Genomic DNA, 23,230 nt, shown 5'->3' on the forward strand with positions numbered 1-23,230 from the left:
CTGTGACTACACTGGAGTGTCTCTCTCCTCATTAGGTTACTTGATATGGCAAAGCTGAAGAGATGTTGCTGATAGAATCAAGGTCCCTAATGGGTTGTGACTCTGGTTAATCACAGGGGAGCTCTTTTTACAGGTTCAGAGACAGAAGTCAGAGAGGCGTATCTCACTGGCCTGGGTGAAGTAAACAGCTGTGCTTTTTACTCACAGAGAGGAGGCAGCCAGGTGACAAGGACCTGAGGGCTAAGAGTTGAGAACAGTCCCCAGCCACTACCAGCAAGGACACAGGGACCTCTGTGGCTCAAGGAAACAAATTCTGCCAACCACCAATACGCTGTGAGGTGTCACAGCTCAGCCTGGTGAGACCGGAGAGCCCCAGTTAACCCACTCTCAGACTCATGAGCCACGGAAACCATGAAATAGTAAATTGTGTGTTCTTTTAAACCACTAAGTTTGTGATGATTTGTTCGAAGAAATAGGAAACATACATCCAACTCAGCACATCCTAGACCCCACTCCACCCCTGCCCAGTGGGTCACCGAGAGCCTGTTTGGTGGCCCTATTTGCCTAAACCAATCAGCAGAATCAGAGCCTCTCTAGCCTCAGTGATTGGCGGAAAGATGGGCATGTGACCCAATCGGCCCAATCAAAGTGCAATCCACCCCCCCCACCCCACCCCCCGCGACCACAGCCCTTCTCTCCGGGGAGTCCCAAGGTGGAGGATATGAACAGTCCCAGCCTCAAAGGCTGAGACAAAGGCAGGCTGTGGACGACGGCACCACAAACCTCAGGGACTGGTGAAGCACATGGCCCCGAAGACCGTGGACTCTGCAGACACGTGAGTCAAGAAATTCCCCTAATTCTCTATATTACTTAAGCCATTTCACATTGATTTTTCTACTCCTCACAACCTGGAACTAAAAGCATTCTGATTGATAAGTGTATGTGTTGGGGGCGGGGGCGCGGTGAGCACCCTCCGTGGGGGCCCTGACTTCCCAGCAGCTGCCTCACAGCTGCCCACTAGGTAATAACAATGATGATGCCTCCTGCTGTACTCTGTTCATTCACCAAGAATTGACAGAGGACTTACACATGCCAGAAGTTGCACTATTGAGATGAAGCAGAGAAGTGGTAACACAGCCTCTGCCTCATGCGTGTCACAGTCCAGTGTGGATGCAGACGGGCACACCAGCAATCACCAACTACACGCTTGGTGCAAGGCAAGCACACTGTGGCCAAACGGCTTTGTCAAAATTAGCGTTTAGTCCTAAGTGAGGCCAAATGACACCATCATGGAACTTCCTTCTAAGACCAAAGGACAATTCTGGCATCTTTTTAGATTTAATTATTATTATAATTGTATAATGTACGTTTTTAGCACTCACATGCTGAGCATTCGATGTCTTAGGGCAGGAATAGTGATTCCTCAGAACTGCCAGAGGTAAGGTGGCCCTGTGGACACTGAGCTCACATTTGTGATATTAAATAAACACTCCCTCTTCACTGAGGTCATGGGAGAAGCGAGATCCTGGGGGCTTGCCTCATCTTTCTCCAACACTTTCTTTATACATATATATATATATTCTGAATTACATGTGAGTCAGATTCATCATGAACATGGTACATAATTTTGGATTCTTCCTTCTATTTCGAGGTAACAGAGGTGACATTGTATTTATTCATCCTCCCAGGATATGGAAAAATTTCCAAATATTTTCTTCAAATTCTCATGACCTAAATAGATTGCCTAGACAGAATTAAAGGACTAAAAATTGGATGCAGTTATTACTTTATTTTGTTTAATGTTATGCATGCAGTTATAATAATAACTCTAAAATATTATAATTGTGATATAATCTAATTTCTATTATTCTGTTCTGTATTAATATTTAAATTTTATAAAGACTGGTTGGCTTGGAAAGGAAATCATATTCTTCCTAAAGTTATCTAGCTGATACTCTCAATATTTGTATTGACTGTTACTCTATCTCCCTATTTGTTTGTCAGCTGAAAATATGTTAAGATGACTTAGCAAACAAAAATAACTTTCATAATCAAAATTAATTATTACAGTACTCCTGCAATAATTTATACTTCAACAATTGATAAAATTTCTAAATACAAGTAAACAAAAAGATCAGACTTTATCTACTCCAAGAATGCTTACCTATATATAGATTTTAAACTTTTTATTAAAGTTGCTTTATACTGTTGTGTTAGTTAGTGCTGTACAGCCAAGTGAACCAGTTATAAGTACACATATATCTCCTCTTTTTAAGATTTCCTTCCCATTTAGGTCACCACAGAGCACTGAGTAGAGTTCCCTGTGCTATATAGGAGGTTCTCACTAGTTATCTAAGGAATGTTTACCTATATTTCATTGTGAATGTTTAGATACTAATACATATATACAAATACACACAAATTTGAAAATACATTTCAAATCCTAAAAGATGGTGCTGTGAAAGTGCTGCGCTCCCTATGCCAGCAAATTTGGAAAACTCAGCAGTGGCCACAGGATTGGAGAAGGTCAGTTTTCATTCCAATCCCAAAGAAAGGCAATGCCAAAGAATGTTCAAACTACTGCACAATTGCATTCATCTCAGACACTAGCAAAGTAATGCTCAAAATTATCCAAGCCAGTCTTCAACAGTATGTGAACCATGACCTCCCAGATGTTCAAGCTGGATTTAGAAAAGGCAGAGGAACCAGAGATCAAATTGCCAACATCCACTGGATCATCAAAAAAGCAAGAGAGTTCCAGAAAAACATCCATTTCTGCTTTATTGACTATGCCAAAGCCTTTCACTGTATGGATCACAATAAACTGTGGAAAATTCTTAAAGAGATGGGCATGCCAGACCACTTGACCTGCCTCCTGAGAAATCTGTATGCAGGTTAAGAAGTAACAGTTACAACTGGACATGAAACAACAGACTGGTTCCAAATCAAGAAAGGAGTAAATTAAGGCTGTATATTGTCACCTTGCTTATTTAATTTATATGCAGCATACATCATGTGAAATGCCAAGCTGAATGAAGCACAAGCTGGAATCAAGATTGCCAGGAGAAATATCAATAACCTCAGGTACACAGATGACACCACCCTTATGGCAGAAAGCAAAGAAGAACTAAAGAGCCTCTTGATGAAAGTGAAAGAGAGTGAGAAAGCTGGCTTAAAAGCTCAACATTCAGAAAACTAAGATCATGGCATCCGGTCCCATCACTTCATGGCAAATAGATGGGGAATCAATGAAAACAGTGAGAGAATTTATTTTGGAAAGCTCCAAAAATTACTGCAGATGGTAACTGCAGCCATGAAATTAAAAGACCCTTGTTCCTTAGAAGAAAAGCTATGACCAACCTAGATAGCATATTAAAAAAGCAGAGACATTACTTTGCCAACAAAGGTCTGTCTAGTCAAAGCTATGGTTTTTCCAGTAGTCATGTATGGATGTGAAAGTTGGACTATAAAGAAAGCTGAGCACCAAAGAATTGACGCTTTTGAACTGTGGTGCTGGAGAAGACTCTTGAGAGTCCCTTGGACTCTTACAAGGAGATCCAACCAGTCCATCCTAAAGGAAATCAGTCCTGAATATTCAATGGAAGGACTGAAGCTGAAGCTGAAACTCCAGTACTTTGGCCACCTGATGCAAAGAACTGACTCATTGGTAAAGACCCTGATGCTGAGAAAGATTGAAGGTGGGAGAAGGGGACAACAGAGGATGAGATGGTTGGATGGCATCACCAACTCAATGGACATGAGTTTGAGTAAGCTCCAGGACTTGGTGATGGGCAGGGAAGTCTGGCATGCTGCAGTCCATAGGGTCACAAAGAGTCAGATACAACTGAGTGACTAAACTGAACTGAATACATAAAAAAGATATATATTCTCATATTATTACCCAGTTGTTATGCAAACTAGATATAATGATAATCTCCATGATCAATCATTGATGACTCACAATTCCACAGATTCCAGAAATGACACTGAATTAATAAGCATTTGTCTGTTCAGCAACCCAGAGGTGAAAACAAAGGTCAAAGTTAAACATTCTCTCATCCCCACATCAGTTAAGGTTCAATCAGGGAGCAGAAATCAAAGTATTTTGGTCCCAACTGCTTTGGTTCCCAAATCCTCTCTGCTCCCTGCTCCTCCTCCTCCTCTCCTCCTTCCTCCCTGCTCCATGCCAAAATTCATATTCATTTCTTATAGAGAAAAGTCCTTTTTGCTTTACTGTCTCCTTTTAGCTCATACCCTTAGAACTTCACACTCATCCAAGGAGTCTCTCAAGGGATTTTTCCAAAAGTCTCTTCTCTAAAAGAAACGTGTTCTTTGAGGGCAAGATAATCACTTCTTGCCCTGCATCATGAGTAAGACTTGCTTGAAGTGTTCTGCCACCAGGAAAAAAAAAAAAAAATAAAAGATGAAAAACCAATGCCCCAAATAATCCTCAGGCCTTTTTCCAGCCTTTATGCTTTGTTCTAAGAAGGCCTTGAGGGAGAAATGTCCCTAGTTTGTCTCCAAGAAGGACTCCTACCCCAGGATTCCGTGACCAGAGTCAGAGGACACAGGGGTCACTGTTTCTTTCTCTCTTTGGAGGCACAAAACCCTCCCCGCACCTCCCTCCCACGAGGCAAGAAATAGCCAAGAGCTAGACGAGGTCATATCCATGGCTCCTCCACCCCAGGAGAAGGGTGGCCAGGATCCCAGCAACCAACCAGACACCTGCCTGTCCCCTGCCTCTCTTTTGTCACTATTTTTATAATAAAAGTAATATAGAAATTGTTGTAAAGAATTTGTGTGTGTGTGTGTGTGTGTGTGCGCTAAGTCACTTCAGTCATGTCCAACTCCTTGTGATCCTACGAACTGTACCCTGCCAGGCTCCTCTGTCCCTGGGATTCTCCAGGCAAGTATACTGGAGTGGGTTGCCATTTCCTTAGAACATCCAAAATAGGTAAAAGAGAACTCCCCCTAACCCCATCACCCAGAGGCTCCCACCATTACAGATGTTTTCCTTTCTAGACTCTCTTCTGTGTGTAGCAGACACCTTCCCCTGTGAAAGTGGATCAGGAGGGACATGCAGTTTTGTGTCCTTGATTTTTCCATCTCTGTGGTCATGGTGAGAGGCGGAGTGGCAGATGGGAGGAAGCAGTTGGGGTTCAAGACCTCAAATGCCACGTGAGCTAGTAAGTTCTGGCTCTCCGCCTTCCTGGGCTGCCGCTTTCTCATCTCTCATATGGGCATCGCTCTGCCGTTGTCCCTGAGTCACCATGTTACTGGGTTATTCCTTTAAACTATGCTTAGAGCAGTGACTGGCCCATTTGAAACACTATTACCATGATTATTATGTTTCCATGGCAGCCAAAAACCCACAAGCATCATTTTAAATGGTTGCATATCATTCCATTGAGTAGATGGACAGACAGATGGACACAGGTCATTTAACCACTTGCCTATGGTTGGACATTTAGGGTCTTTCCAAAGTTTTGCTACTGTACCCAGTGATAAACAACCTCATACATAAATCTTTTTGCATCTGTTGATTTAGCTAACTTCCATCCTAGAAGAACAATTGCTACATCAAGGGTAGGAGCTTGTTTAAATCTTAATGCATGATGCTGAATTGCTCTGCGGGGAAACTGTGCCATTTATATTTCATTTTGGTGGGGCAAGATCCTGCAGTCTGGGCTTTTTCAGGTAGTTATCTCATTGTTGTTAACAGTTTTGAATCAGGGGCAACTGGATAAGCAGTAGCCCATATCTTGTCATCTTGGTTGATACAGTCTTATTTCAGTTCCTCCCTCCATGAAGCCCTTCTACCATTTCTCAGGGCTTCCTACCACCAACTATGTCTTTTCTACCCACACACGCATCCTGGCACAGACAAAACATCAGCATCCCAGCCATCAGCTGAGAGGCTCTTAAGAATAGCTGCCCCCAGGGGCCCCAGGTCACCCAAGATGCCCAAAACATTGCCATCCTGATTGCTCTTGGGATTGGCTAGTGACAGTGGCACGAGTCAAAAGAAGGAAGACAGTTTTCCAGAGTAGTTGGAAGAAAATACTTCTGGGACCAAAGCATGATGAACCAGGACCAGAGTGTCTGGGAGGCCACGAGGTGTGTGTCCCCCCAGGGAGGAGCAGGCATCACCAGGGAGGTACAGGTGGACAGGAAGCCCTGCAGAGCCAGGGCTCCAAAGGCCACAGGGGAGCAGCAATCAGCACGGTGCCGCCCATTGGAGAGGCAAGGTTTCCAGCTGTGACTTCTGGGCTCCTCAGAGGTCACTCCAGGGGCTACTCAGAGGATTTTACCCAAATACCAACAAAAAAACTACTTTTTCAAAACTATAGATATAATTAGAGTCTATTCAAGATGGAACAGAGCAAATAACCCTGCAGCATGTCCCAGGTATGCAGGGACTCTCAGCAAATGTTTACAGAATGAATAACATAGGAGGGAAAGCTGGTTTGGGATTCGTCAGAAGTTCTGATTGAACTGAACTCTCTTGTCAAGACTTAAGAGATCATTAACGGAGGCGAAAATCAATATGTTTTAACTGGCTGTTCTGTGCGAGAGATAACAGAGGAAAGAATGAACAGGCCCTGCCCTCCAGTTGCTCCCACTGTAGGGCTGTGGGGAACGGCGCATCCTTGCACTTGAGCCGCAGCTCCCCAGTTCAGTAGCTGAGTGTGTGTAGGCAAATGCCATTGCTCAGTGTCCTCAACCCTCAGTTTTCTCATCTGTGAAATGGGGCTCTAACAATAATGGCCTGGCTGAGCCATGTGAGAAGAGGGATGATGAGGCAGGGATGACAATGAAGAGGCAACTTGCCTGGCACTGAACAGACAATAAACAACAGCTGCTGTGATTTATTGTCTTTTTACCAAGAAGGAGGAGAAGAGGCTAGTGCTCTGATCGGTTCACCAGCCGGAGGTAAACTCGCTACAGAAGAAGCCCAATGCAAGCTTCATCAGTGATCAGGTGTAGGGCCCATCCGGTCATCTTAGCTCCCACCTGATTTATGTCTACAAAGGCCGTTTCCCACAAGATCACATTCACAGGCCCCCAGGGGTTGGGTCTTGAACATACCTTTTGTGGGGGACACGATTCAACCCACAACAACCAGGAACATCCCTCCCTCTGGCACCCACGTGGCTCACTCACTCTCTTGCTTCATCTCGGGCTCTGCTCCAACATCACCTCGCCAGAGAGGCTGTGGGGGCGGCCCTCAGCACCCCGGGCCCCCCTCTGCTTTACTTTTCTCCAGAGGACTTGTCTCCACCTGCTGCATCATACATTTTACTGTTTGTTATTGGTCTGCCCAGCTAGAATATAAACTCCCTGAGGGCAAGGGTCAGTCTGGCCTACAGTTGGCCCTTAATAAATGTTTGTAAGATGATGGAGACAGTGGACAATGGACGTTTTGTCTCTCCAAGGGGGCACGAGGGCACATCTATGCTGCCATGTGGATACCATGGTAAGCTGAATAATGGCTCCCTAAAGATGTCTACATCCTGATCTCCAGGACTGTGATATGTTACCTCACATGACAAAAGGGAGGGGCTCTGCAGGTGTGAGTCAAATGAAGGCACTTGAGATGGGAGATTATCCTGGATTAACTGGGTGGGTCCAACATGGTCATAGGGGTCCCAACAAAGGGGAAGCAGGATCACCAGAGTCAGGGCAGATATAATGACAGAGAAGCAGACTGATGTGCTTTCAAGATGGAGGAGGCAGCCCTGAGCCAAGGGATGTGGGTGTCTTCCAGAAGCTGGAAAAAGGAAAGAGAGCTATCCATACCGCCCCCCCACCCCACCTCCCCTGGAGCCACCAGAAGGAACACAGCTCTGCCAACACCATACCCTTAATGCCCTTAACCCACTGACACCCACTGGACTTCAGATCTAAAATAAAATAGTCATCTTGTGTTGTTTTCAGCCACTGAGGCTGTGCTGATTTGTTACAGCAGCAAGAGGAAACTAATACCTACCCCTTGTTCTGACTCTCCCAAGAGCAGTTCCCTGGGGGTGGCAAGTCAGCTAGGTGGTTAGGATCTGCAGCAGAAGAACCAAGACCCAGAAAGGTCAAGGAGCTGGCCCCAGGTCACACAGCTGGGCAGTGACCAGCCCCAAATTTGAACCCCCTTTCTGTGTCTCTGGAGCCCTTGTTGTTGCCCCAGCACCAGAAGGTGACCGTGCAGCTTTGCATGGCTGGTGAGATGGCCCTGGTCCTGTCCCAGCTCCCAGGGTCACCCTGAAATCACACAGAGATGACTGTCTGAGGAGCATTCTGTTTCTAGATGGCTTGTCCTGGTGGAAACGTGCTCTGAGGGATGTGTGTGGACACACTGGGGCCCCGTGCAGCCCAGGCTGGAGCCTGTGGTGTGACATGCCCAGGTGCCTTCACACACAGCCCTGCACACAGCCACCCTCCGAGGACAGCCCGGAGCCCAGGCAGAGTGGGGCGGGAGGACGGGCAGTCCCCAGTGCTCGAAGGTTGCAGCGCCTTCACCTGCCCAGGTCCCCTCGGGGTCTCTCATCAATTCCTGGGAGTTACTACCCCATTTTATAGGTCAGCAAACAGCAGCAAACAGAAGCCTGAGGAGGCTGGTAGTTTGTAGACGGTCCGCAGAGAGGAGGCAGGGCTGGGCTCCGCACCCAGGGCCTGAGGAGCTCAAAGACTGTCCCTCACTGGTCCCGAGGGTCATGCACCCATGACTGTGCCAGGAGGCTGTGGCTACAGCACAGGGTATGAGCTTAGCTGCACAGCCACCCACCCGTGGTCAGGGCCATGGGCCGGTCATCCCACGATGTCTCTAAACACCCCAGACATGTTTTCTCAGAGAGCCTTGTAAAGAAACTGAACCCCAGCTGCATACACCCACCATTTCTCTCTCACACACGTCTGCACACACAGGCACACATACGTATACATATATACATCCCAGTGCATGCATCTTTACACTCACACACACCCACCTGCACAGATATGCTGTATACCCACTCATGAAGACAACATATTCTCACACACAGAATGCACACACGCACACATACACACGTTCAGAAACACTCACATGCACATACACACACACATTTACAATGACACCAGAACACAAACACACATAAACATTCAGACCAAGGCACACATTCTCACCCTTGCACAGATGTGCACACAGACACACATGTGCACATTGACCCACACATGCATGCATTCACCCTCACACGCACGCACACACACTCCCCAGCATGAGAACACAAGACACACTCACAGCTGGGCCACGGATGCAGTTCTGAAGACTCATCCACTTGTTTATTCAGGAAGATGAATCGACCTGGCCCACTGTTGACTCTCCTGACAGAAAGACAGACTACAAAATCCTGGCTTAATATCCTCTAATCCAGGCTCCCTACCCATTGATTCCTCTCTGATGCTGCCATCAAGCACGCATATTTCCATGAGACGTGCATCTGATCTTGGAGAAACGGCAGGATTAGTCACCTGGCCTTACACGCGCCCTGCTCCCCTGACTGGGGCTCCTGAGGGCCTGATGCCCTTGCTCAAGGCGTGTCTCCAGCATGAGGCATACTTTCCTGCCACACAAGGAATGGGAGGGCCAGGAGCAACGAGGCCCTGCCGGTCCCAGCTGCAGCCACAGGCACCCATGCCCCTGGAGCTCTGGTTTCCCCAGGGATGAAGATCCCTGCCCCTCTGGACAGAAAGGAGGATCAAGCGGAGACCTACTGGACCCCAGAGAGCAGGACAGAAGTTGTCAGAAGCCTGAGGGGGAGAATCCAGAGGAGCTGTCACTGCAGAGGTGACAAAAGGGGAAACGCACAGCAGCTGATCTGAATTCTGTGCCCGGTCGGCTCCTGCAGGGCTCAGCACTTGCCGTGCGGTTCTGAGGATGTGCTTATTAAAAGGCATTTCGCTGCCCTGGTTTCAGGCTCTCCGGCGTTGTCTGTCATCAACTTGAGGCTCTGGCTCCCAGGACCCACCACTGTGAATTCTGTGTATACGAGGAGACCTATCTACCAGCTAGGTTGAATTCTGCAGCTGTGCGTTCTCATGAGATGCAATAACATGATGAAGCTTAAACGTTCACTGACCAGCCTCTGGAGCATCAGGGAGACGGCCCTGACTTCTGGAAGGAAGTGGGTGGGGGGCAGTGTGGCAGCAGATGATTCTGAGCCCAGATCCCAGCTTTGCCCCCTACCTAGTAATAGCGTCACCTTAAACAGATTTCTTAAGCTCTTGCAAGCGCGGTTTTCTCACCTGTTAAATGGAAACAGCACCAGTTCCCACCCCACAGGGCCTCAGGAGGGCCCAAGGACTTGCATATGCACAATGCCTGGCACATAGTGGGCACTCAGAGATGTGAGGCTGCTCCTTTCTGCCGAGCCCTGCTGCCTCCTCCTGGCCAAACTGAACCCAAACCCAGAGCATGCAGAAGCCCAGGTGATGTGGCCACAGAAGACAATCCCGGGCACACACAGTCTCTTGCTTCAAGGTCCTCTGGTGCAGTTTCCCAGTGAATGAACATCTCATGACAGGAGACGCATAAAAGTCAGGTATCTGTTAGGCTTGCATTTCCTTCAACTTGCTGCACACTTTTGCCTCTGGTGCCAAGCCCTTGAACCCTACCCTCTGCCTGTCCTAAGTCCATGATGTCCCCAGAGCCGGCAGTTCGTGGAACCTGGCCAGACCCCCTACCACCTGCCATGCCAGAGAGAGAGAGAGCAACTGACAGTGCTGAGGTGCAGGACAAGAGTCTGCAGTTACAGGACCGAGCCAGGGAGGGCCCAGGCTTGCCACCCACACCAACACAGCGGGGAGCCTGCAGCCAGGACATGGCCCGGCCCAAGCCCATGGCCAGTGCGAGTGCCCCGCCCACTTCTGCTCAGCAGTCTGGAGCCAGAGTATCGAGGACAAGATCCCTGGCCTGAGACCCATTGGGTAAAGGGGCCCTGCCCCCCACCAACCCTCTAGAGTTCCACCCAGAGGTGTCACCTTCTCACCCAGGCACAGAATCCCACCCCCTGGGCCTTGCTACCTGGCAAACCGGCAAACCACTTCAGCTGCTATTTCCTCAAGTGCCTCAGAACAGAATACACTGCAGAAATCACACAGCAGCTCTGAGGAGGGGCCAAACAGCCCTCCAATTACTGTCATGTAACCTTCTCCAACTTGATCTCCCTTATCATATCTATAATAGATAAATGCCCAGCCCCAGGAAAGGGACTTAAAAAAAAAACAAAAAACTGAACATAATAAACCAGAAAAGTACCAGCTGTCACCAGCAGGAAGCTGTGCCCATTTAGTGGGCTCGGAGCAATCCACACAGCCCCCTGCCCGCAAGCCCCCAGTCCAGGGAGGAATGTTCTGGAAGTCCCAGCTCCCTCGGTCAGGAACATTATGACAAGCCCAGCCTGAGCCAGGCAAGAAGGGGCGAGGAGCCCAGTGTCTGCTGTCCTTCGGCAACTCCCAGCACGGGGGGACAGCATCTGAGCCACCAGCAGCCAGCCCGGAGATGTCCTTGTCGCCGGGAATGTCGTGGGCACAGGCCCCGGATTCTCTCCCCGACCTCCTGTCAGCCACTTGGAAGGGCCTGGCGGGAGGCTTGGTTAAATCCGCCCTCTCCACAGGAGCTGCACATTCTAATTTTGCCTTGGCAGAGCCTGGAGCGGCCAACGTGCCAGGCCATCGTGGGGGATGAAGCGCAGAGCCAGCAGCCTAGGGGGGAACACGGGGAGGGGCTGCCCATGAGCCTCAGCGTCTCCTGCCTGGATGCTCAGAGTTAACTCCGGAAGCAAGGGGGGCTGGGGCCCTGCTGCAGAGGCTTCAGGGCTCCAGGAGAGAAGAGGGGGAGCCTGCTGGGGGGCACCCAAGAAGGGGATTTCTGCCTCCAGTCCACTCTGAACCACGGCCACCAGGCTGCTTTAATAGTGAACACAGCCCTTTTCACTTTCTCCATCCAGAAACCCTGCTGACCCTTCATCCCAAGCATGGGGGCAAAGAGCAGAGTAGCCAGTAAGAGGGTAACATCTGCCCCTGGACACCCAAGTCCAGCACGTGACTCCGCATCTTGGCTGAGTGACTTAACCTGCCGAAGCCTTGGCTTCCTCATCTGCAGAGTGGAGCCAGTGATGGGATCCACCTGAAAGTGCTGGAGCCTCAAACGGGAGGAAATGCAAGAAGTGCGCAGAGGAAGCGTTCTGCTGTGAGGCCGCTCAGTCGTGTCCGACACTTTGCAACCCCATGGACTGCAGCACGCCAGGCCTCCCTGTCCTTCACCATCTCCCAGAGCTTGCTCAAACTCGTGTCCATTGAGACGGTGATGCCATCCAACCGTCTCACCCTCTGTCACCCCCTTCTCCTTCTGCTCTCAGTCTTTCCCAGCATCAGGTAAGTAAGCACTCATTAAATGACAAATGTTAGTACAGTTACAACTGTTAGGATCTTCACGTGGGGCACGGAGGGCCCAGACGAGAGGCTCCCAATATCACACACCAGGAAACTGAGCTGGGAAAGCCCCCAACTTCAGGCACAGAGTCAGGTCCCACTCACTGCTAGCCCCACCGTGTGCCTCCTATGATACAGCCTCTACATCATGCACAGACGTGGCTCCATCACAAATAAGATGCGTTTCCAGGCATCCAGGGGAGGCTGTAAAGCAGCTGGCTGGACACAGGCCAGCCCGGAGCCCTCCCATGTCGCATGGCTGTGTGACTTTCTCTGGACTGCTTTCTCGGCTCTAAGATGAGGGAGCAGAACTAGATGGTTCGACCACTGTCTGTGACCAGAGAACAATCCATTTCAACCCCAGGCCCTCACCCCCTCTCGCTCCACACTTCCCGGCCCCCAGCACACTTGGACACGCTGGCACTTCTTCAATGAGGCCCAGTGCCGCTTGAGGTTAGAGCAAGAGATGGCAAGTTGCTGGAAATGTTTAAGTCATGGAAACAAGTTTCACGGGAGAGGGTGGAACGTGAGCAATTTTCAACGAGTACTTTTAGGACCCCGTACAAGCCTGGAGTCCTTCTGATTCGTTTAGAAACAAAAACATATGTGTGTCTCAGGTTTGCCTGATTCAGACGTAGGCGGGCCTGGAGGGAAAAATGGCTTCCCCCTGCCGGATTTTCTGATTTGTTGGTAAAAGCCAAAAGTTTCTTCAGAACAAAAAGACAGTCCTCGCCCCTCAGTCCCCAGCCTTCCGCCCCTCTTCCTGTTCTTTTCTTTCTCCTTGGCCTTTCTTCCCTGCTCGGAGGGGGTGTCTGTGGGCCCCGGGGAGGTCTCCAGCGCTCGGGCATCCAGCCCTGACCGCAGCCTGAGCCCCGCCCGGCAGCTGGACACAACTGCTTCCAGATGTGTGCAGGCCAGGAACTGCGCTGGCAGCCAGGCTAAGAGCCGAGCGGGGAGGACCCTGCCCAGGCCCTCGGGCTCCCAGACCCCACCGCCCACCTCCGGAGACATTCCTCTCCACCCACGACAGGAAAGAACCACTGACCTTGGTATTGATCCCCGGCTCTGCTGAGCTGGCCCGAGCGCTCATACGCCATCCCACCCAGACTCAGGAGCCGTCACTTGCCCAGGTTTCCAGATAAGCCCAATGAGCTCAGAAACACGAAGGGGCTCAGAAGTCACAGAGCCAGAGGGGAAAGGCAGGTCTGTGAGATTCCACTGCTCGGCCCCAGCCTCCTCTGGCTCTTGGGCACACGTGCCACGGACAGAGGTTTGGATGGGCAGCCACAGCTGGGGTGGGCAGAGAAAGCGTTTGGGGGCAGAGGTCCCTCCACTGTGCACAGGCCGGACCCTGGCAGAGGGAGGTCAGGAGCTGCCACCCACAGGCACACACAACTCACACAACCGCATACTGGGGCCTGTGGGCCTCCACCCGCTCCTGCTTCCCGTCCCTCCTGCCTCTGCCTCTTTGCTGTAAAGGACTCCAGGCCTTTCTGGAAGTGGTCAGCACATACATGATGACTATTGTAGCATCTCTGTGTCCCCAGGCAGCACATACATGGAACATACATGCAGGAAGTATACACACACACACACTCTCACTCCCCTGCAGGGCTGGTCTCTTGGCAGGCCCTGGGATAGGTCAGCCCCTTGGAGGACAGGGGGCTGCTTCTGTTACTACTTTCTGCCGGTGCCCCCCAGAAGACACCCTGACATCAGTCCTGAGTTGGAGCAAAGAGAGGGAGATTTAAAGAAAGAGTCAGAAAAGAACAAAAGGAAGAGGAAAAAAGAGAAGGGAGGGAGGGAGACAGGAGGAAGGGGGAGAGGGAGTGCTGAAGCAGGCACCCGTGAGCCCCAGTGAGTGTGCAAGGTGTGCACTTTAGGTCTGGAACCAGACATACACCAAATCAGATTTCTATCAGCTGTGTGATTTTATGCAAGTTGCTAAACATCTCTGAGCCTCAGTCTCACTGTTTTGGAAAATGGGGATAACACAGTAGCTGGCAGAGAGAAGCACAGACACAGAGCAGCAGTGGGCATGTGGGACGGGCTCAAGGAAAGCCTGACTGGGGTTCCTGGGGCCCAGGTGAGACTGCACACATTCCGTGCCCGGGACGCTGACTGCTGTTGTTTCCGACTACCGTCCTCTGTATCACACGCCAGGCGCTGTTCCAGGTGCCTTTGTAACCATTGCTCACCTGACCCTCCAACAACCTTGCAGGGGTTAGACCATTATCCCCATCCTGCAGACGGGTGAGGCAGGACTCACGAGGTTGAAGAGTCATTTCTTCAAGAGCACACAGCTGGCAAGTGGCAAAGCCAGGATGTAAGAGGGTCTCTGGAGCCTGTGTCTGTTGCATGGCATCACTACGGGGGGTGAGATAAGGTTTAAATTTAATTGTGCTTTTTCAAAATTAAAGTAAATGAGGGAAGAATTTAATAATTAACATTTACTGAGCATACTGCATACCAGGGTCTGCGTGGACTGTTTTTGTCTTTGAATCCTCACAATGATCTTATGAAATAAGTATTAATACCCTAGTTCTTTTAATGAAGGGACTGGAACAAAGCATGGTTAAACAATTTGCCCACAGTCACCAGCCGGTAAGTGATGGACCCTGATTCAAGTACGGGCAGTGTCCCCAGAGACATGCTTTTAACAACTCAGCTGGGGACAGATCAATCTCATAGAGTGATATGAAAACAGCCTCTAAGATAGATTTTTTAAATTATTTTTTTAAGTCAAAAGCAAGGGGCAGAACAGGCTGGCTCATGTGCTCTGTGTTTAAGAGAAGACGTATGGACATGTATGCTTTAACATGCACAGAGCATCCAGGAAGAGGAACTGGGAGGCTGGGGTCAGGATGAGGGGAGATACGTGCTTTCTGTACCCTCTATAGATGCCTTTGAAAGCATGAATGTGTAAGCCCCCTGTTCAGAAAAAAATTAGTCATTACTCTGCCAACTTTATGGAAACGTGGTGTTAGCATGCACTTCAACGGGGCTAGCCCTCCAAGCTCCTCTGTCCATGGGATGTTTTAGGCAAGAATACTGGAGCAGGTTGCCATTTCCTCCCCCCAGGAGGTCCCTGCCCCTCGTGGAGGCACCCCCACCCCCTCCCTAAAGATGAGCAGGAAAAGGGCAGCACATTCAAGTCTGTGTCTGCAGTCTCTGAAGGAGGCTAGCCATGGCCCCAGGGGCTCTCCCTGTTTCCTCTGCTCCAGGCCCAGGACCTGGACTACAGAGCGAGGCCGGGCAGACCCGTGTGACCTGCCACCCTCCAGCTGGAGAAAAGGCCTTCTCATCCTGGAGAGTGCTCTCGAACTTACGACATCTCACTACTGCCTCCACCAGGCAGGTGGGCGGTACAAAGTCCTCTGACCTGGTGACAGGGCTCCTGGCCCAGGCCGCCTGCCCTCCCTTGGCAGGACTAGCTTCTGGATCGAGATCGGCTTCCCTGTCAATAGAGCAATGGGAGCTTGGAATAAAAGGTCCCTCCTGGCTCAAAAAACACGAAGACCCAAGGGCTCCAATGCCCTCTGCCCGTCCCAGTCCCCCACAAGCTGCCCTCCCACTACGCCAAACCACCGGGCCTTCCTCCTCACAGACCCCTTCCTCCCACCCAGTCCTGCACCCCACACCACCTACGGGGGTGGGGGGGGGGTGGTCCACACAGACCCACCCCCCTAGCAGTCTCTCATATAGATCTGGTTACAGATAGTCCCACATGTATTTAGCCTAACACCTCAAAGGTAAATCTTCACACCCAGGTCAGGGGTCCATACTCTTCCAGTGCCCACAGAGGCCTTCAGAGCAGGAACTCTCAAAGTTTAGCATCTCCCGGTCACTTGTCCAAAATACACATTCAGGGACCACCTCAGAGGGCCGGCTTCAACCAGCACTTGAGTAGGGCCCCATACGTGCCCACGAGTCCGATGCAGGTGGTGGGTGGGCTTCAGGACAGCCCTATCCGGTCCTCAGAAGCCTAAGGTTTTGTCCCCTTTGGCGGGTGGTGGGGCTGAAGGGGCCACCGAGAAACGGCAGGCTGAGGCGGGGGGTGGAAGTGACGAGTTCAGGTCTGGACGCATCGAATTAAAGGTGCCTATGAAGGTGCCCAGGTCTGGCGGCCGCAGGATCGATGCTCCAGGGCATGGAAGAGCAGCTGCCCCGCAGAGAAGAGACCTGGGATCAAACGCAGAGTCTTCTGCTGAACCCGAGCAAGAGAGAGGACAGTGAGAGAGAAAGACTGCAGGGAGCAAGGAGAGGTCGCTAGCTCTGAGGGGGCAAATGAAGGGGCCTGGATCTGTGGGCACCGAGTTCCAGGGTCCGTGACCTTAAGGACACAAACCAGAAACCAGAAGGCATGGGACGGAGGTTTGGCCGATAAGGGGAGGGGGCGGTGGGCGCGGAGCCACTTCGCAGATGAGCAAACGGCGGGTAGGGCGTTAGGTCTCAGCGGGCTATGGAGGCTGGGGCCGGGGGCTGGGGCTGGGGTTAGGGGCTGACGCGGAGCCCAGGCTGAGCAGCGTAGGCGGGCGGCTGGCGCGGGCGCGGCCGCGGCACTGCCGGGAGGCGCGGCTCGCTGGGCCGGGCCGGACGGGGCCGCGAGCGGGCGGCCGCGTGGCCACAGCGCCCCCTGGCGGCCAGTGGAGCCCTAGCGCGCAGCGGGCAAGTCCCCGAGCCCGTGCTGGGGGCTGAAGGTCTCCGTCCGGCTGGGCTTCCGGTACCCCCATCCGCGCCGCAAGCCCCGAAACGGCCGCCATTAAGTCCCAGGCAAAGTCCCTCCTGTCTGTATATTTTAAAGGGGACAGCAGATGCCCGCTGCCGTCACACACACCCCTCCAAAGAGGACGGACGTTTCTCTTGTTGAGATTTTACCTCTTCTCCCAAAGAGTGGTACCCAGACGCAGAATCCCACATTCCAGTGTGAACCCTGTCCTCACCGGACCTTACTTTAAATTCAGGCAGTGGAGAATATGTCTGAAAGTTCCCCTTTTCTGTGCTTAGTTTTAAGGTCCTAAAAGCACGGGAGCACCTCCGGCCCTGTACCATCCTAGTAACTAACAGGTGACGCCTCCTCACTGCCGAGCTGTTAGGAACATTTTGTGGGCTAATCCCTCACGTCGGCCTACTGTTATCCCCATATGGGTGAGGGACCCGAGGCACAAAGAGGTTTAGGAACTTGCCCAAGTCAAGGGGAATATAGGATTTTAATTCAGGCCATCTTGATCCAAAAGAGAAAAAGGGATAAAAGGAACCGGTGGGGGCAGGGGCGGGGGATGAGGGGAAGAAAAAGAAAGTTCACTTCTGAGACAAGGCAGTACTGGGGTGCCAGGGCCTCTGTTTTGTATGAAGATCCAGGACGCCTCACCACAAGTTCTCTGGCATCCAGAGTCTGGTGATGAGCGTGTCCTGACCACAGTGAACTGCCCAGGCCAAGGTTTGGGCAGAGAGATGGAGGGATGGAGAGGGAAGGGATGGGGAAGGAGGGAAAGGCGTTCCACCCCACCCCAACCTGCCCAGCCAGGCCTCTGTGTGTCCAGCTCTGCTGGCCTGGGGGCGGTCCACCAGGATAGAGAAGGAAAGAGGCTTCCAGGAAGAACAGAGCATGGAGGATGTGCCTGTCAGAATGATTTCTCCAAGCTCCGTCAGCGCCTGCAGCACAGCTGCTCACTGCACCTTCACCTTCAGCTGTGGTCCTCCCTTATCCTAGCCCACCCACCCATCCTGCCTGAGATGCAAAAACAGAAGCCTTGCTAGGCACCTGACTTATCTGTCTGGCCTCCAGCACAAGAGAGCTGGGCTCTGTGTCTTCTGGGGCTTTTTTCTCCCCAGCTGAGATCTGGAATCTCCATAAGTTTTCCAGTCAATCTGTTAAAAACCCACCCAGGTCTTTGCATGCCTCTCCCCCCACCACTCGTGTGCTGCCAGCAGGCTACAGAGCTGAGCCCAGTGCAGTGGATGGGCCAGTGGGAGAGGAAAGAAGAACTAGAGCAAGAAAGAGGGGCCACAGTATGTCTGGGCTCCTGGGCTTAACCAGAATCCTTTTTGAGGTGGAAAGGGAAACAAACAATCCAGTTTCCTGATCCTGGGTGAGTGCTGTTGGGAACCAGGCAAGGCTACCACTGTGCCAACTGGGCCCACAACCCCAGGACCCAGAGAGGGGTGAATCTTGGGGAAATCTTGGAAGGAAGAAAATAAGAGGGGAGGGACTTCCCTGGTGGTCCAGTGGTTAAGAATCTGCCTTCCAGTGCAGGTGACATGGGTTTGATCCCTGGTCAGGGAAGTAAGATTCCACATGCCGAGCAACTGAGCCCACATACTACAACTACTGAGCCCCCACCCCACAATGAAAGATCGGGCTTGCTGCAAGGAAGATCTCGTGTGCAGCAACTAAGACCTGCATGCAAACTGCATGTTAAGTCACTTCAGTCGTGACTGACTCTTTGCAACCCTATGGACCGTAGCCCACCAGGCTCCTCTGTCCATGGGATTTCCCAGGCAAGAATACTGCAGTGGGTTGCCTTGCCCTCCTCCAGGGGATCTTCTTGACCCAGGGATCGAACCCACATCTCTTATGTCTCTTACATTGGCAGGCAGGTTCTTTACCATTGGTGCAACCTGGGAAGCCCATAAGACCCGAGACAGCCAAAAATAAACAAACAACTATTTAAAAAAGAAAACAAGTGAGGAGTGTGTACCACTTACACATAGCAGCCTGATTATCCCCTGCTGTTACCACTGCCCTGGAGAAAGAAAACAAGCCGAGCAGCCTACTGAGACCAACCACCTGAGTCTCTGCCCTTCTCTCTTAAGGGGTCTCACCCACCAACCCCCCGGAATACCCCAGAACTGAAACATGAATGTGTCCACTCTCAGATACACTCTCCCCTTGGTTGTAAATGGCTGGACCTTGGTGAAAGGCACACTGGCATCCTGGTTCTGTGGGTTCGTGGGGACAGGAAGAGTGTGGAACCAGCAGGGGGGACTGCTAGATGCCCTCCTAGAACAGGCCATGCTCCTCCCACCAGCTCAGGACCTTGCCCAGACTGCTGTCTCCTCACCTCTTTGACCCACTAAACGATGAGTCTTTCTTCAGCTGCAGGAAAATGTCTCTTTCTCAAGGAAGCTTTCCTGGTGCATGTCTGCCCTGAATCGAGTGCAAAGCGTCAGGGCAGCAGGAGTCGGTAGTTTAAGTGGGGCTCCCAGAAGGCACTGCCCCAGGTAGGACTGGGGTGCAGGCAGCGTACTGGGGAGAGCTCCCAGGGTGCAGCAGCCAGGGAGTAGGGACAGCGACCCAGGGAAGAAGAAAAGACATTGAAAGGTGCGTATGGGCAACATGGGGGCCTCCTGGGAAGCAGTGAGAAGGCTCTGGAACTGCCCCCCACCACCTTCCACCTGCCAAGGACAGGAGCTGCAGCTTTTATCCACCAGCTCCCAGCCCCCAGCCCCCTGGGTTGAGAGTTGCCCCAGGGGTCAGGGAGATTAAGGCCCTGTATTGACTAGAGTTTCTAATTTTCTGTGGGACTTCCCTCGTGGCTCAGACAGTAAAGCGTCTGCCTACAAAGCGGAAGACCCGGGTTCAATCCCTGGGTCGGGAAGATCCCCTAGAGAAGGAAATGGCAACACACTCCAGTATTCTTGCCTGGAGAATTCCATGGGCGGAGGAGCTTGGTAGGCTACAGTCAGTCTGTGGGGTCGCAAAGAGTTGGACACGAGTGAGTAACTTCACTTTCAGTTTCTAATTTTCTGTATTCTTGGTGCTCTGGGATTTGAGGCCTGGATCCTGGAGACACTGGCCTTCCAGAGCTGGCTAACTCCTGTCAGCCACTCACACAAACCAACCAATCGAGTGCACATCCCTAAGCTCTCATACCCCATGTCAGTCTTCCCCTGCCCTAAACCATCCCAGGCACAGCACCGTTGGGGACCACCCTCCAGCCCAGAGCCCAAAGCCCGCCCAAACTATCCAATTCTAAGCTAGCTCAGCTGACCTAGCCTGCCTCTCTCACTCCTTCCTGTGAAATCCAAAATAAAAGCTCCAGGCATGGTCAGCGCTCTCCTTCTTCTGTCTCCTGACCCACCCTGGTCCTTCCCCATGTGACCCTGTTTCTAGGGACCTGTGGGTGTAAACCTCTTCCTTCATGAGTCGCTTCCGTGTCTTACAGACCTGATGAAAGCATATCCCAAGGGCATGTTCACACTGCCAGTTGAGGGGCCCCACAACATCGGGGACTGCCTGAGACAGCAAATGAGCAGGACCTGGAGCCCAGGATGTGGCCGCTGAAAGAGCAAGGTGAGGCTGAATGGCGCGGAGCTGGCTACCAGCCACCAACTCAGGCTGGAAGGGGAGCCGGCCCGGGCATGAGGGGAGCAGGGCACGAGGAGCAAGGGGCCTCCCCTGTGCCTGTTCACTTGTTTTTCTCACCACTGACCACCACCACCCCACCCCAGGGCCTAGCACCCTGCTGGCAGAGTGCAGGGACCAAACTACCTCCTGAATTAATGAATCAGTGAGTGACTGAATGAAAGAACACTGTTAAGGCTGACCCTCCAAAGAGAGTAACTAACAGTCCAGTATAAGACAGTCAAAGGGTCCCAGCCAGGGCATCAAATAATACAGTCAACAGAGTGAAAAGGCAGCCAACATGATGAGAGGAAATAGTTGCAAATCTTTTATCTGTTTAGAGGTCCACATCCAGAATATATCAAGAACCCCTACAACTCAACAATAAAAAAATAAAAATAACTTGATTTTTAAATGGCCAAAGAACTTGAATAGACATTTCTCCAAACATGAAATAAAATTGCCAACAAGGATGTGAAAAGATGCTCAACATTAGTAATCATTATATAAATGCAAATCAAAAAGGACAGTATTACCTTCATACCCATTAAGATGGCTACTATCAGAAAAAAAAAAAAAAAAACAGAAAATTTCAAGTGTTGGCAAGGATTCTGAAAAACTAGAACGCTTGGGCTTGGGACTATAAAGTGGTGCAGTCACTATGGAAAACAGTACGACACTTCCTCAAAAGATAAAAATAGAATGCCCATGATCCAGAAATCTCACTCTGGGGTAAATATCCAAAAGAACTCAAAGAAAGGTCTTGAAGAGAGATTTGCACACGCATGTTCATTGCAGCGTTATTCATAGTAGGGAAGGGTTGGAAGCAACCCAAATGTCTGTTGACAGATGAATGGATTTTTTTATATCTGAGACAGATTCTCACACACACACACACACACACACACGAATATTCTTCAGACTTAAAAAGGCAGGAAATCCTGTCACATCCTCCAACCTGAATTATGCAAAGTGAAATAAGCCAGTTGAAAAAAAGATAAATGCTGTATGATTCCACTTACATGAAGTACCTAAAGTAGTTAAATTCAGAGACACAGAAGGTAGAATGGGGGCTGTCAGGAGCTGGAGGAGGGGGAAAGAGGAGTTATTGTTTAATGAGTACAGAGATTCTGTTTTGCAAGATAAAAAAGTTCCAGAGATCAGTTTCAAAACAATGTGAATGAATTTCCTTACTACTGAATTACATGCTTAAAAATGGCTAAGCTGGTAGATTTTCTGTTATATGTTTTTTTACCAAAATTTACACAGAGAGAGACCTGTGAACCACCCTTAGACGCTGGTGAGACGGGCTGCTCCGCGGGACCATGCCTTGGAGTGCGTGCTAAGTCGATTCAGTAGTGCCCAACTCTTCTCGACCCTATGGACAGCAACCTGCCAGGCTCGCGTTAATCAAACATTAAAATTGTTTCCTAGCTTGTTCTGGTCTGTAGAAAATTTTTTGAGAGTTCAGTAACCAACTGACAAACAGGAACGAGAGAAGAGAACAAGAGCCAAATGCCACCCTGCCAGAGGCTGAGGGGCTGAGGGTATGGGTGTGGGTGGGGATGGGAGGGTGGGGGGGTGGGGGGCGCAGGGTGGGGGTGGGGGGGTGAGGGGCGCAGGGTGGGGATGGGGGGGTGGGGGCACAGGGCGGAGATGGGGGGTGGGGGGCGCAGGGCGGGGATGGGGGTGGGGGCACAGGGTGGGATTGGGGTGGGGGGCACAGGGTGGGGATGGGAGGGTGGGGGGGTGGGGGGCGCGGGGTGGGGGGTGGGGGGCGCAGGGTGGGGGAGTGGGGGGCGCAGGGTGGGGATGGGGGGGAAGGGCGCAGGGTTGGGATGGAGGTGAGGGACGCAGGGTGGGATTGGGGGTGGGGGGCGCAGGGTGGGAATTGGGGGTGGGGGCGCAGGGTGGGATTGGGGTGGGGGGCACAGGGTGGGGATGGGGGGTGCGCAAGGCAGGTCTAGAATGGACAAGGCTTGTGTGTGGCGAGGACGTTTCAGCCTGAGGACCTTGCGGACACCAAGGCGCCCACGCCAGGCATCCCGCCCACAGGGCAGAACCTCAAGGGGGTAAAGGGGACTTCCGGAAAGGAGGGCAAGGGTCAGAAGGAGGGAGATGTGAGCACCGGGCTAAGGAGTGGCTGCGGGGAGCCCCTGTCTGTGTGTGAAGCAGCATGTTCAGCAAAGAAATGTTCGTCCGTCTCTCCATGGAACCCAAAACCTAAGGCTCTAAGGAGTCACAGTTCTCAAACCCACGTGATCTCTGACCTGCCCACAAAGAGGGGAGCCCCCGGCCCCGCACACATGGGCACACACACCTGCAGGGCCACACGCACACAGGGACACGCACAGGCACACACAGCTTCCCAGGAGCAGGCCGACTGCTCCCCTGCGCCATTTTAATTAAGGGAAGTGGGCCAGG

The 23,230-nt window shown here is 51.5% G+C and overlaps 1 long non-coding RNA gene across 2 annotated transcripts; it reads left to right on the plus strand.

The window, feature by feature from the left end:
• Nucleotides 1–675: 675 nt before the first annotated feature.
• LOC147353371 (uncharacterized) lies at nt 676–22,244 on the plus strand. Of its 2 annotated transcripts, none has more exons than XR_015145120.1 (3): nt 676–835; nt 20,628–20,755; nt 22,076–22,244. It is a non-coding gene; the product is annotated as an uncharacterized LOC147353371 (long non-coding RNA). The 2 variants fall into 2 exon arrangements; XR_015145121.1 differs by lacking the exon at nt 676–835 and adding an exon at nt 11,976–12,402.
• The last annotated feature ends 986 nt before the right edge of the window (nt 22,245–23,230 follow it).

Source organism: Bos grunniens, chromosome 18 (assembly GCF_055505025.1).
Source record: "Bos grunniens cultivar Pamir isolate PY7600 chromosome 18, Bosgru_T2T1.0, whole genome shotgun sequence".
Classification (NCBI taxonomy): Eukaryota; Metazoa; Chordata; class Mammalia; order Artiodactyla; family Bovidae; genus Bos; species Bos grunniens.